This window comes from Oncorhynchus mykiss, chromosome 32 (genome assembly GCF_013265735.2).
Source record: "Oncorhynchus mykiss isolate Arlee chromosome 32, USDA_OmykA_1.1, whole genome shotgun sequence".
Lineage (NCBI taxonomy): Eukaryota > Metazoa > Chordata > Actinopteri > Salmoniformes > Salmonidae > Oncorhynchus > Oncorhynchus mykiss.
The window spans coordinates 8,991,316-9,003,551 of NC_050572.1; positions in this window are offsets into that span (position 1 = coordinate 8,991,316).

A 12,236-nucleotide genomic window follows, 5' to 3' on the forward strand; every position below is an offset into this window, starting at 1 on the left:
CTTCAGGAAACAGCAGAGTGAGCACTCCCTTATCCACATCGACGGGACCGCAGTGGAGAAGGTAGAAAAATGTAAGTTCCTCGGCGTACACATCACTGGCACTGTGGTGAGGAAGGCGTAGCAGTGCCTCTTCAACCTCAGGAGGCTGAAAAAATTCCATAATTTGACTTTTAGATTTGTGTATTGTTGTAAATTGTTAGATACTACTGCACTGTTGGAGCTAGGAACACAAGCATTTCGCTACACCCGCAATAACATCTGCTAAATATGTGTGCATGACCAATAAAATGTGATTTGATTTGATTTGACAGACATAAAAATACTGTTAACCAAGGTCTCTCACAGTGGGGCCACTGACTGACTGACTGACTGACCACAGACTGAATAAAGGTTGAATCATTGACAACAAAGCTCTTGATAGTGTCAGGAACAGGAAGCCACTTACAACCGGCTGATTGCTCTCTTTTTCTGTTTTTCATGCACCTGCCTGTAAACCCTGCTTTGTTCCTGACTTACTGGTTGCCCTTTTCCCTCTGCGAACACACACACACACACACACACACACACACACACACCGACTCTGTAATCCAATTATACAGCTGCAGATTTTCAGAGCGAGGGAGGGGTGGGCACAACAGCTGTGTATTACTCCTGGATTCTGCTTGGAGACAGACGGACAGTCATTGCACTGACCCGGCTCTGGTGTGTGTGTGTGTGTGTGTGTGTGTGTGTGTGTGTTATTCACGAAGGAGCCGGCTCGATGACAGCTAAATTTAGGAAGATCTGGTCTTCTCTAATAAAATGCAAACCATCAATAGCAATGAAAGTTCAACCGCAAATAGATTTAAGCCAGTTGCCATAACTTTGAATTCAGGTTTAAACTTCTTCTCATTCGGCGGCAGCTAAGCAGTAGCCTATCCTTAATGGTTACCACCTGTGCTACAGTGAAAGTCTGTAATTGGACAATGTGTTCACTTGGCCAGAGAGTGTATAGAGTTTCAGAGTCACCTACTGTCCTCTTTCAACATGGAGATTTAAAAGGGAAATCTGCAGTTCAAAATTAATGGATATACATATTACATTTAAAATTCAAAATGTTTATGTAGCAATCGCAGATTTGACCTTTAACTTAACCACCCCCGGGGAAATGATGGCCTGTCTGTCTTCTCAACAGTCAAGCCTGGATATAAACAGAGTAATAAATTAATCAACCATGCCATACATCACTAAGGTACATAACTAGGGCCAGGAGATTTTCAGGGTCAGGTTATTTCGTCAGGAAAAACTCAGGGCTTTACTCATACACACTCCTACACTCTCCTACACTCTCCTACACACTCATACACTCTCCTACACTCTCCTACACACTCATGCACACTCCTACACTCTCCTACACACTCATGCACACTCCTACACTCTCCTACACACTCATGCACACTCATACACTCTCCTACACTCTCCTACACACTCATGCACACTCCTACACACTCATGCACACTCCTACACTCTCCTACACTCTCCTACACACTCATACACACTCATACACTCTCCTACACTCTCCTACACACTCATACACTCTTCTACACACTCATACACTCTCCTACACACTCATACACTCTTCTACACACTCATACACTCTCCTACACTCTCATACACTCTCCTACACACTCATACACTCTCCTACACTCTCCTACACACTCATGCACACTCCTACACTCTCCTACACACTCATGCACACTCCTACACTCTCCTACACTCTCCTACACACTCATGCACACTCCTACACTCTCCTACACACTCATGCACACTCCTACACTCTCCTACACTCTCCTACACACTCATACACTCTTCTACACACTCATACACTCTCCTGCACACTCATATAAACTGTACTGTATGTGTGTTTATAGTTTTGTTTAATGTTGTGTTAGTGTATGTAAGTTGTTCTGTCTGAAACTTTGTTCCCCCTGTCCCCCTGTTGCTATTGGACCAGGTCTCTCTTGGGAAAGAGATGTTATCTCAATGAGAAAAACCTGTATAAATAAAGTTTATTTTATTTTTTATAAATAAAAAACACTCATACACACTCATGCACACTCAAAACCGCATTCCAGCCGGTGTCTATTCCACAAGTTGCCACCGGCTAAATCTATGACGTTAAAATGCCTATTTACTCTGTTTAATCTGACTGCTGCAATCCACTGTCTCATCAGCCCAGCCAGGCAATTTATGAACTTGATGTCAGTCTTTGGTCGAGTCCCTCTCAGTCTGGTTTCCATTAGAATCAGTCTCAGGTCGAGTCCCTCCCAGTCTGATTGCCATTAGAGACAGTCTTAGGTCGAGTCCCTCCCAATCTGGTTGCCATTAGAGCCAAGTCAGTCTCAGGTCGAGTCCCTCCCAATCTGATTGCCATTAGAGTCAGTCTCAGGTCTAGTCCCTTCCCGTCTGATTGCCATTAGAGTCAGTCTCAGGTCGAGTCCCTCCCAGTCTGGTTGGTATTAGAATCAGTCTCAGGTCGAGTCCCTCCCAGTCTGATTGCCATTAGAATCAGTCTCAGGTCGAGTCCCTCCCAGTCTGGTTGCCATTAGAGTCAGTCTTAGGTCGAGTCCCTCTCAGTCTGGTTGCCATTAGAATCAGTCTCAGGTCGAGTCCCTCCCAGTCTGATTGCCATCAGAGTCAGTCTCAGGTTGAGTCCTTCCCAATCTGGTTGCCATTAGAGTCAGTCTCAGGTCTACTCCCTCCCAATCTGGTTGCTTTTTGAGTCAGTCTCAGGTCTAGTCCCTCCCAATCTGATTGCAATTAGAGCCCAGTCAGTCTCAGGTCGAGTCCTTCCCAATCTGGTTGCCATTAGAGCCCAGTCAGTCTCAGGTCGAGTCCTTCCCAATCTGGTTGCCATTAGAGCCCAGTCAGTCTCAGGTCAAATCCTTCCTAATCTCGTTGCCATTAGAGCCCAGTCAGTCTCAAGTCTAGTCGCTCCCAGTCAGTCTCAGGTCTAGTTCCTCCAGTCAGTCTCAGGTCGAGTCCCCCCAGTCAGTCTCAGGTCTAGTCCCTCCCAGTCAGTCTCAGGTCTAGTCCTTCCCAGTCAGTCTCATGTCAGGTCCCTCCCAGTTAGTCTCAGGTCGAGTCCCTCCCAGTCAGTCTCAGGTCTAGTCCTTCCCAGTCAGTCTCAGGTCTAGTCCTTTCCAGTCAGTCTCAGGTCGAGTCCCTCCCAATCTGTTGCAATTAGAGCCCAGTCAGTCTCAGGTTGAGTCCTTCCCAATCTGGTTGCCATTAGAGCCCAGTCAGTCTCAGGTCGAGTCCTTCCCAATCTGGTTGCCATTAGAGTCCAGTCAGTCTCAGGTCGAGTCCTTCCCAATCTGGTTGCCATTAGAGCCCAGTCAGTCTCAGGTCAAATCCTTCCTAATCTCGTTGCCATTAGAGCCCAGTCAGTCTCAGGTCTAGTCCCTCCCAGTCAGTCTCAGGTCTAGTCCCCCCAGTCAGTCTCAGGTTGAGTCCCCCCAGTCAGTCTCAGGTCTAGTCCCTCCCAGTCAGTCTCAGGTCTAGTCCCTTCCAGTCAGTCTCAGGTCGAGTCCCTCCCAGTCAGTCTCAGGTCGAGTCCCTCCCAGTCAGTCTCAGGTCGAGTCCCTACCAGTCAGTCTCAGGTCGAGTCCCTCCCAGTCAGTCTCAGGTCAAGTCCCTCCCAGTCAGTCTCAGGTCGAGTCCCTCCCAGTCAGTCTCAGGTCGAGTCCCTCCCAGTCAGTCTCAGGTCGAGTCCCTCCCAGTCAGTCTCAGGTTGAGTCCCCCCAAGTCAGTCTCAGGTCGAGTCCCTCCCAGTCAGTCTCAGGTCGAGTCCCTCCCAGTCAGTCTCAGGTCGAGTCCCTCCCAGTCAGTCTCAGGTCGAGTCCCTCCCAGTCAGTCTCAGGTCGAGTCCCTCCCAGTCAGTCTCAGGTCATGTCCCTCCCAGTCAGTCTCAGGTCATGTCCCTCCCAGTCAGTCTCAGGTCGAGTCCGTACCAGTCAGTGAGTTATGATCCTTCTTTTCCTGCTTCTCCTACTTTTCTAAGCTGGTAACACACCCCAGAAAATGTGCAGTTATCCATTTCCTCTGAAGAATGGAGAATGTCCAATAAATCAATGAATCCCTGCTGTTACCATGGCCGTGGGTTAGTGTATAGATACAGTAGAGGCAAACCTAACTCACTAAGCTAGGGAGTGAGGGAGGGAAGACTTCAAAGGTCCCCAGAACTCCAACCACAGCCATTCACAGTGCTTTGGCTGATGTCATATCGCATGCCTCTGCACGGGCCTGAAATGAACAGGACCACCCCTGAGCTTTGGTGGGGTTCCCCCACAGGAATAGAACATGAATGTCAAACCTTCATAATTCACAGATATCTGTTTGAAATAAAAAGCTTAGCAGGGCCTTCCCCCTTTTTCCAACACTGATGACAATGTGGTCGGTGAAAGGGAGGCTCGCTTGGAATAACAGTAACAGGAATGTAGATATGATCTTTAGAAAGGAACAGACAGTTTATCATGAATGTAGTTATCAATGTTAAAGTCTTGTTATCCTACCAAAATGTAAAGCATGTACAGTACCGGTCAAAAGTTTTGGAAAACACCTACTCACTCAAGGGTTTTTCTTTGTTTTTACTATTTTCTACATTGTAGAATAATAGTGAAGACATCACATCTATGAAATAACCCATATGGAATCATGTAGTAACCAAAAAAAGTGTTAAACAACGTCTCAATGTCTCTATTTTTGGTTTGGTCAGGGCGTGAGTTTGGGGTGGGCATTCTGTTTTGTTCTATGTTTTCTATTTCTGTGTGTTTGGCCGGGTGTGGTTCTCAATCAGAGGCAGCTGTCTATCGTTGTCTCTGATTGAGAGCCATACTTAGGTAGCCTTTTGCTCACCTGTGTTTTTGTGGGTAGTTGTTTTCTGTTTTGTGTGTTTCTGCACCAGATAGAGCTGTTTCGTTTGTGCCGCTTTGATCATTTTTGGTCTCGTGTTCGTTCATAATAAAATAGCATGAACACGTACCACGCTGCACCTTGGTCCTCCACTCCTACCAACAGCCGTTACAATATATTGGAGATTCTTCAAAGTCGCCACCCTTTGCCTTGACGACAGCTTTGCACACTCTTCTGATGGGTACTGTATATTATCCTACTGTACAAAGCCTATCCTCTGATATATACCACAAGATGATGTGTAACCGTGTGCATATCCTAGTGGAGTCGAGAATACAAGGCATAAGCACTAAGATATGACAAAGTAACACAAGGTTACATATGCTTCAGATTTGACAGTTTGTTTTGGAATGGCTACATACAGAGCAGTCTGTAAGAGAGCAGTCTATAAAAGAGCAGTCTGTAACAGAGCAGGATGACAGAGGGCGGGATGACAGAGGGCAGGATGACAGAGGGCAGGATGACAGAGGGCAGGATGACAGAGGGCAGGATGACAGAGGGCGCAGGATGACAGAGGGCGCAGGATGACAGAGGGCGCAGGATGACAGAGGGCGCAGGATGACAGAGGGCGCAGGATGACAGAGGGCGCAGGATGACAGAGGGCGCAGGATGACAGAGGGCGCAGGATGACAGAGGGCGCGATGACAGAGGGCGCAGGATGACAGAGGGCGCAGGATGACAGAGGGCGCAGGATGACAGAGGGCGCAGGATGACAGAGGGCGCAGGATGACAGAGGGCGCAGGATGACAGAGGGCGCAGGATGACAGAGGGCGCAGGATGACAGAGGGCGCAGGATGACAGAGGGCGCAGGATGACAGAGGGCGCAGGATGACAGAGGGCGCAGGATGACAGAGGGCACAGGATGACAGAGGGCACAGGATGACAGAGGGCACAGGATGACAGAGGGCACAGGATGACAGAGGGCACAGGATGACAGAGTTAGTGCAACGGATAGATGACAATCTGGTATTCACTGATTTGTGTTTCACCAAGGTGGCCGGAAGCAGCTGATGAAACACAGGTTTACTGGAATCATCCTTGAGTCCGCCAGTCCGCCCGGGAATGTGGTCCAGCAGAGTAAGGGATTGGAAAGTTTCACTGAAGAACAGAAAGCCAAAGTGTGTTTGGCTCATCCTGATTCTAAGGGTCAATGCCCAGTTAAACAGAGAGGGAGGTATATTTATAGAACAGGAGTTCACTTAGGGATTTCAGGATCTCCAAACCTGAACCAAAGGGAAAGGGCTAGAAATTATCTGCTGGCTTGGCTTGCACTGAGACTGAAGGGGCCATTACTGGCCATCCGTTGGGTCTGACTGCAGGACAGGTGTGGGTGGGGGGGGGGGGGGGTGGAAACGTGTGTGTGTGTGTGAACGAGAAAGAGACTGAAAGAGTTTGTTGTCTGGGATGTGGGATACGTGTGTGTGTGTGTGTGTGTGTGTGTGTGTGTGTGTGTGCATGCGTTAACAAACCCCTGTCTGTCTGTCTCTCATTCCAGCATCATGTTACAGGGCTGGCTGTGTCAAAGGACAGACAGATGTTCTGGAATGCGTAGACAGCACACCAACATTCTATTTCGTCGCTACAGGGGCACACGTGAGAAGAATCTCTCTCTTTGACAAGCTGAACCCCCCCCCAAAAAAATACATATCTAAACCACCACCTTGATGGAAAGACAAGAGAACCCCACAGACATTTAAACAATTTGAAAAATATTTTGGACTAATATTTTTATGGGATATTTTTTTTCTTCAACCAATTGAATAAATTCTTTAAATTTGTCACTTTCCAAAACAAAGCATTCTCATAGATCATCATATAACGATAACATTCTAGAATGTGGAAAGAGGAAGGAAGGAAGCAGTGATTTCTTAAGATTGACATACAGTATCTATCATCTACAGGAGTACACACACACATGTACGTTGGAGGGGAGATCAATACGTTTGTTTCCTGTTCAGTAGACGTTGGAGGGGAGATCAATACGTTTGTTTCCTGTTCAGTAGACGTTGGAGGGGAGATCAATACGTTTGTTTCCTGTTCAGTGGACGTTGGAGGGGAGATCAATACGTTTGTTTCCTGTTCAGTAGACGTTGGAGGGGAGATCAATACGTTTGTTTCCTGTTCACTAGACGTTGGAGGGGAGATCAATACGTTTGTTTCCTGTTCAGTAGACGTTGGAGGGGAGATCAATACGTTTGTTTCCTGTTCAGTAGACGTTGGAGGGGAGATCAATACGTTTGTTTCCTGTTCAGTAGACGTTGGAGGGGAGATCAATACGTTTGTTTCCTGTTCAGTAGACGTTGGAGGGGAGATCAATACGTTTGTTTCCTGTTCAGTAGACGTTGGAGGGGGGATCAATACGTTTGTTTCCTGTTCAGTAGGGGGGATGGGGGCAATGCAAATAGTCTGGGTATCCATTTGATTAGATGTTCAGGAGTCTTATGGCTTGGGAGTAGACTTGGAGCTCCGGTACCTCTTGCCGTGCGGCAGCGGAGAGATCAGTCTGTGACTAGGGTGGCTGGAGTCTTTGACCATTTTTAGGGTCTTCCTCTGACACCGCCTGGTACAGAGGTCCTGGATAGCAGGAAGCTTGGCCCCAGTGATGTACTGGGCCGTCAGCACTACCCTCTGTAGTGCCTTGTGGTCGGAGGCTGAGCAGTTGCCATACCAGGCAATGATGCAATCAGTCAAGATGTTCTCGATGGTGCAGCTGTAGAACCTTTTGAGGATCTGAGGACCCATGCCAAATATTTTCAATCTCCTGAGGGGGAATAGGTTTTGTCTTGCCCTCTTCACGACTGTCTTGGTGTGCTTGGACCATGTAGGTTTGTTGGTGATGTGGACACTCTCAACCTGCTCCACTACAACCCGTTGATGAGAATGGGGGTGTGCTCGGTCCTCCTTTTCCTGTAGTCCACAATCATCTCCTTTGTCTTGATCACGTTGAAGGAGAGGTTGTTGTCCTGGCACCGCATGGCCAGGTCTCTGACCTCCTCCCTATAGGCTGTTTCGTTGTTGTCGGTGATCAGGCCACTGTTGTGTCATCGGCAAACTTAATGATCGTGTTGGAGTCGTGCATGGCCGTGCAGTCATGAGCGAACAGGGAGTACAGGAGGGGACTGAGAACGCACCCCTGAGGGGCCCCTGTGTTGAGGATCAGCGTGGCGGATGTGTTGTTACCTACCCTTACCATCTGGGGGGCAGCCCGTCAGGAAGTCCAGGGTCCAGTTGCAGAGGGAGGTGTTTAGTCCCAGGGTCCTTAGCTTATTGATGAACTTTGAGGGCGCAATGGTGTTGAACACTGAGCTGTAGTCAATGCATAGCATTCTCACATAGGTGTTCCTTTTGTCCAGGTGTGAAAGGGCAGTGTGGAGTGCAATAGAGATTGCGTCCTCTGTGGATCTGTTAGGGCGGTATGCAAATTGGACTGGGTCTAGGGTTTCTGGGATAATGGTGTTGCTGTGAGCCATGACCAGCCTTTCAAAGCATTTCATGGCTACAGACGTGAGTGCTACAGGTCAGTAGTCATTTAGACAGGTTACCTTGGTGTTCTCAGGCACAGGGACTATGGTGGTCTGCTTAAATCATGTTGGTATTATAGACTCAGTGAGGGAGAGGTTGCAAATGTCAGTGAAGACACTTGCCCGTTGGTCAGCGCAGTACACGTCCTGGTAATCCGTCTGGCCCTGCGGCCTTGTGAATGTTGACCTGTTTAAAGGTCTTACCCACATTGGCTGCGGAGAGCGTGATCACACAGTGTTGAAAGACACTTAAAATTATTAAAATACAACAACAAAAAATGATTGTGAATGTGTTGAATTGTGTTTGGGAAATAAAGATAGACATGGTTTTAAAAAGGTCGCGGTAATATTTCGTTCAGTACAAAAAAAATTGTAGGCAACTTAACTTACCCTATGTTTTCAAAACTGTAATGTTTACATGAATTCTGACTGTTTCTCAGGGATACACAACATCCTGAAATATATGTAGATGTCTGTGTTAGAAATAATACTATATTTCCCTTGATGGAGTGATGCTGAATGTAAAAAAAAAACAGGGATCAACATACCCCACTTTCCCCTATGTCATCTGCATAGAAGCTTAGTTTGACATCTCTTTACCTATTTTAATTCCTTTTACGATCTCTGAGTAAGCAAGCTAAGGGTTCTAAAGACAGGATAAAGAGCAACGGTGAGAAAACGAACCTATGGCCTGATCCTCCGTGGAGGGTGAAGGCATCTGACATCAGACCGTTAATGGACCCTAGTGGTTAGAGCAGTTGGACTAGTAACCCAAAGGCTGCAAGTTCATGTCCCCGAGTTGACAAGGTACAAATCTGTCGTTCTGCCCCTGAACAAGGCAGTTAACCCACTGTTCCTAGGCCGTCATTGAAAATAAGAATTTGTTCTTAACTGACTTGCCTAGTTAAATCAATAAAAAAATGCGGATTTTGGTTGTTGCTAACTTGTATAAAGTTTGGTCCTAAACAACGTGGTCGAATGCCTTCTCCGCGCCCAAGGAAACCGCCATTGTTGGGAAAGTGTTTAGGTTTTGCATAACAGGTATTTGCAGTGAAATAGCTGCCAGTACAATTTATATTAAGATGGAAGAACTCTGCCAGTACTGTTTATATTAAGATGGAAGAACTATGCCAGTACTGTTTATATTAAGATGGAAGAACTATGCCAGTACTGTTTATATTAAGATGGAAGAACACTGCCAGTACTGTTTATATTAAGATGGAAGAACACTGCCAGTACTGTTTATATTAAGATGGAAGAACACTGCCAGTACTGTTTATATTAAGATGGAAGAACTCTGTAATAAGCCAATATTCAATATGAGATGGGGATCTCTGCAGGTGAAGAGTCTACAGATACTGAATTAACGGTTCTGGAAAACTGGAACTAAAGACAGGACTCTATGCTATGTTGAGTCAACTGTCTTCACGTACCTGGTGCCCAATATTACCAGACGATGCTACAGAACACCAGCTAACCACAGCTATGGGACAAAGAGTCCTTCTCAAACATTCTTAAGGCAAGGAAGGAGGGAGAGGTAAAGGGGGGAAAAGAGAAGAGGAAAGGAAATGGGGGTAGAGAGAAAAAGAGGCAAAATGTTATAAGTAAGGTATTGTCTCAAATTCCACCCTATTCCCTATGTAGTGGGGAATAGCAATAGGTCTCTGGTCAAAAGTAGTTCACTACAAAGGAAATAGGGTACCATTTGGACCACACACTGAGGCTGGCCAAGCGTGTGAGGAATGTACCAGAGACTTCAAAACAACATCCTTAGGGAGAAGCAGCAGAGACGGAATGCAGGCAGCCAGCGGCTGGGTAGGGGCGGGAGCGGAGGGGAGGAGATGGAGGCAGGAGGGGAGGGGAGTAGGAGGCCCTCCCTGAATTCTATTTTTAGAACGTCCACCTCACCTCATTAAAAACCAGGTGCTTTCGTAACCCCAGCAGGTCTCCTCGAGGGAGGCCATTCTTTTAGGCAAAAGTAATCAGATTCTGAGGAGGATGAGATGATGGGGCTGGATGAAGGAGGATGATGGGAGGATGAAAGATGATGATGGGAGGATGATGGAGGATGAAGGAGGATAATGGGAGGATGAAGGAGGATGATGAGAGGATGAAGGAGGATGTTGATGGAGAATAATGGGGAGGATGATGGAGGATGATGGGAGGATAGTGGGAGGATGAAGGAGGATGATGGAGAATGAAGGAGGATAATGGAAGGATGATGGAGGAGGATGAAGGAGAAAGATGTGAGGATATTGGGAGGATGAATTTGTGGCATCGAGAATTTGTGGCATGACTTGAAGATTGCTGTCCAATGCTCCCCAAGAACTTGAACAGCTTGAACAGTTTCGTTATTAAGAATGGTAAAATGGGCCTCCCGGGTGGCGCAGTGGTTAAGGGCGCTGTACTGCAGCGCCAGCTGTGCCATCAGAGACTCTGGGTTCGCGCCCAGGCTCTGTCGTAACCGGCCACGACCGGGAGGTCCGTGGGGCGACGCACAATTGGCCTAGCGTCGTCCGGGTTAGGGAGGGCTTGTCCGGTAGGGATGTCCTTGCAGCGACTCCTGTGGCGGGCCGGGCGCAGTGCTCGCTAACCAAGGTCGCCAGGTGCACGGTGTTTCCTCCGACACATTGGCTGGCTACCGGGTTGGATGCGCGCTGTGTTAAGAAGCAGTGCGGCTTGGTTGGGTTGTGTATCGGAGGACACATAACTTTCAACCTTCGTCTCTCCCGAGCCCGTACGGGAGTTGTAGCGATGAGACAAGATAGTAGCTACTAAAAACAATTGGATACCACGAAAAAGGGGTGAAATTCCAATAAAAGAATGGTAAAATATTGCCAAATCTATGCCAATCTTGCTTCCACCATCTTTCTACTCTACCCTTACCAACAGGCCCCTTTCTACTCTGTCTACCCTTACCAGTGTTATCTGAAGGGGATGGAAATGTATCCAATTATGATATTTCAGTTTTGTATTTCTAATGTTTAAATGCATGAAACTCACAACTTGAAGGGGGTGCAGACTTTCTGGTACAGTACGTGCCTGTCATCACTCTCGTGTTCTCTGTGATGGCGCCGGCGGGTGTGATATGGGAACAGGTACTTCCATCAGCAGCACCGTCATCAACAATCCTTTCCCAGGAGGATCAACTTTTCGGTGGGGAGACGCCTATGGAAGCCCTGTTTTCATTTGGCAGGAAATCAAGTGGCAAAGCTTCATTCCAGCACCTCCACGGCTTCACTTTGATGTCACGGGATTTGAGGTTGGTTGGAATGGGAGGACAACACTAATGCTGAACAAGAGTCCCACCCTATTCCCAACATAGTGCACTTCTTTTGACCAGAGCCCTATGGGTTTTTTACTTATTTATTTAACCTTTATTTAACTAGTCACGTTAGTTAAAGAACATATTGTTATTTACAATGACGGCCTACCCAGGCCAAACCCGGACGACGCCGGGCCAATTGTGAGACGCCCTATGGGACTCCCAATCACGGCCGGATGTCATACAGCCTGAAATCGAACCAGGGTCTAAAGTGACGCTGCTAGCACTGAGATGCAGTGCCTTAGACCACTGCGTCACTCGGGAGCCCCCCCCCAGTCAAAAGTAGTGCCACTATATAGGGAATAGGGTGCCATTTGGGACGCATTTTACAGTGCAAGGAGGTTTCACAGCAGGGCAACTGTCCCGCGGGAAAATGACTGGAAAATATTAAATAGTAGTGTATCATGTAGATTAAAGTGTTTGAAATAACGTCTGGA